At 41.6% G+C, this 3,510-nt stretch overlaps 1 pseudogene; it reads right to left on the minus strand.

The window, feature by feature from the left end:
* Window positions 1–1,627: 1,627 nt before the first annotated feature.
* LOC126483039 (5S ribosomal RNA) lies at window positions 1,628–1,744 on the minus strand (annotated as a pseudogene).
* Between the last annotated feature and the right edge of the window lie 1,766 nt (window positions 1,745–3,510).

Genomic DNA, 3,510 nt, shown 5'->3' on the forward strand with positions numbered 1-3,510 from the left:
TTAGAACTACTTAAACCTAACTAACCTAAGGACATCACACACATCCATGCCCGAGGCAGGATTCGAACCTGCGACCGTAGCGGTCGTGCGGTTCCAGACTGTAGCGCCTTTAACCGCTCAGCCACTCTGGCCGGCGAATTGGGCCACAGAGTAACTAGTTTTACCGGTCAACTGCGTGGTCAGTGACTTGCGTAGAAATTCTCAACTTCGGAAATACGAAAAATATGGAAATATTTGGGAAAAAAGAAATCTGGCACATAATATGAAATTTAGTTTGAAAACCGAACATAAATAAACGATTATGTTGGACTGAGAGCTAATCCCCTGTCCAGAGCGCCGTTGGTCTGACTCAGATTACGAACAACGTAAAACACAGAACTCGCGAAATACATTCGTGTTAAAATTACACTCACACGGAAAATTATTAAAAGTAAGAGCTGAAGTCTCAGTACACCACATGAGAAGCACGCTACCAGTAACACGAACCTCGCGAAATGGAATACAATCGAGCAACAGACAAAGAAATTGCAGCACAAGAACATTAAAAACACACAAAACTTTCACACATATGAGACACACAGTAGCTGAACTGAGATACGGTTTGATTACGGCACTCTCCCATCTCTAAGTTGCCGTAGCACGAAGACTCGAGTTAAAGAAACGGAATATTAATAAACGTGATAGCATTCCTAACCGAAATCAATTCTACGGAATGTTCCAAATAGTTACACCTGAAAGAAACGCATTAGAACCTGGAACTAAACTAAGTCTTACACATTCCAGCTTCCTGACTTGCATTGCTAGGGATTACCTCCAACGACACTCTCACTTAGCGAAACCCCAGAGGGGGCTGCAGGCAGGAACACTCGCACGGTAAGAAGTCTGCCAGGTCAGCACAGTTGCTGGGGCGCGCTTTCACCATAGCAGCGGGTGATCATGTACCGTTTCAGGGTGGCTCATTGACGCGTTTTGTGGCAAATTTATTTTTAAGACTGTTGTGTTAATGAGAACTGACAATGAAATTCAACATCTCTTTTAATATTTTGATGATGCAAAGAACGGGGGGCGGCTAAGTAAGAAACATGGTATAGCTTACGACTGTTGTAGCCTTATGATGACTACCGTTTTAGGACGAAATTTAAACTGAAAAATTTATACACTGCGTTACCATTTTATTTCAACGTTAAATACAAAAACAAGGAACGTCAATGAATATTATTGACTCTGCTTTTCACTAAAGTATTAATGTCTGGTACCACTTTTTGAGTAATGCTATCTCGAAGACAAGCCTGTAAGTCTGCCGGTGAGCTTCCGCGGGTGGACTTCGTTCTCTTCATTGTGTACAAAGCAGCATGTACGTGTAAGTCTAAACATCGACATAATCGTAGCTGCAGACTTGTAAAAAAAAAAAAAATAAAATAAAAAGCACTCCGTCTTCAGGCCACAACTGGCCCATCGGGACCATCCGACCGCCGTGTCATCCTTAGTGGAGGATGCAGATAGGAGGGGCGTGTGGTCAGCACACCGCTCTCCCGGTCGTTATGATGGTTTTCTTTGACCGGAGCCGCTACTATTCGGTCGAATAGCTCCTCAATTGGCATCACGAGGCTGAGTGCACCACGAAAAATGGCAACAGCACATGGTGGCTGGATGGTCACCCATCCAAGTGCCGGCCACGCCCGACAGCGCTTAACTTCGGTGATCTCACGGGAACCGGTGTATCCACTGCGGCAAGGCCGTTGCGCAGACTTTTAAAGTCGTGAAAATTTACATTGAGGAAATAGAAGCTTACGATACTAATTTTACTGTTAAACTAATCACGTAAACGTCACACCGTAGGTGTATATCCTATAGCTGTAGCCGAGTTTCGACACTCTCAACATAACCCGAAAATCAGTAAAACTGCGTAACCCTTTGCAAGCTGGAAAGTGGTATAGTAACTTTATCCAAGTGCGGAATCATTCCTGAAAGCAAAAATGTATTTTCATAGTGAAACTGTTTTGAAAATTATCGAGACGTTTTTTTCTCTGCTCGCATATGGTGAATACTTCTTTCAGTCATTCGCGCTGTTCGCCTTCCAACTGTCCGTAATCTTTTGTGTGGAATCTATTGTAATGTTGTTGCAAACTGAATTTTTTCTTTGTGTTCAAAGTTTTGAAGCACATTAACAGAACTCTAAGCGTATCCAGGCACCATCGAATACAATAAACATATAGCTTAGGCATCCAGCACTGATACTTTGATGTTGACATATCTGACTGCTTTGAACTTCATAACCCAATCATCACGCTACTTTTCATTCCTTTAAAAGCAGCTACTCTCCAGTGTCTTGTGAACGCCCTATAAAACCTGGCATGTGAAAATTGTGATGTGAGAACCAAAAGATTGTTTTTCAAGATTACCGTCAAACTCATATTAATAATTCAAAACTCGAAAACTAATGAAGTTATGGTCTTCAAAACATGGACATTACTATACTTGGTTTCCAAATTTGATTGCTCTCGGCAGAGTGGAAGAAAAGTTACATTTTTGAGTGGAGTCTCCCCTTAAGCACTGCAGTGTACATACCGTATGTTTGTATCTAAGGCTACGCCGAACCTAATTATGCTCATTCCTCCTGTTTCCACTTCTGCGCTACCAGTCGGCCGTGCTGCGCTACGTAACGACGTTTGACCGTCTCTTTGTAGAGCGCTCACAACCCAGGCGGCGAGTGAGCGTGAATACTCTTAGTCGCCTAGACCCACCCTCAACAGGTCTGCTGCAGTCTACGACATGTGTTACTACAAATTAGTTTTAAGAAATGTGTAAAGGTTGCAAAACTTCGAACAGCCTTTTTTATGACAATTTATTTTGTCTTTACCACTTTCATGCTGGTTTGCTCATCTTCTAACGGAGGGAGAGAGTATGGAGTACGTAATTTGTCTTCGTTTCCGCTGCAGATGTTTTGTATTCGATGTCTACCCCTACAGATTTTGATTCTAAGAACCTCTCAAGGCGAATGCTGAGTTTATTCCCTAGAAAATGCTTGGCCTTTGAGATAGTCTTGTCAGTCTTCATTAGGGAATATTTTACAAATTTAAGAGACATTTAGCCGATTTCGTGTCGTTTCTAGGGAACGCCGCCAGTAGGTAGTCTCTTTTCATCCTCCGTTAAATTTATTTACAATTTTTACAAGATTGCCAATAATTACATTAAACAATTTTTCAGTATTTACAAAATTTTCAATGATTCTGACGTTTACTTCGCATTGTAACTTCTGTGCGCAGGCCACACAAGTCACAAATGACTTTAAGTTTCCATAAGTTTGGAGTTTCCTTAAAGTCTTTGCAATCGTTTCGTCATTCTTCATTGCTGACTTTTTTCTTCTTTCCCATCGAAGTTCAAAATTGTTCGGTCAAACTGGTGGCCGTGGTACTCTGCGTCTCTAAAATTTTTCACTAATGAGTAAACGTTCGGAAGAATTTTTTATATCAATGTATTTATTCTTCGGTTCCATCCTTCTGAGACGTT

Source organism: Schistocerca serialis, chromosome 5 (assembly GCF_023864345.2).
Source record: "Schistocerca serialis cubense isolate TAMUIC-IGC-003099 chromosome 5, iqSchSeri2.2, whole genome shotgun sequence".
Classification (NCBI taxonomy): domain Eukaryota; kingdom Metazoa; phylum Arthropoda; class Insecta; order Orthoptera; family Acrididae; genus Schistocerca; species Schistocerca serialis.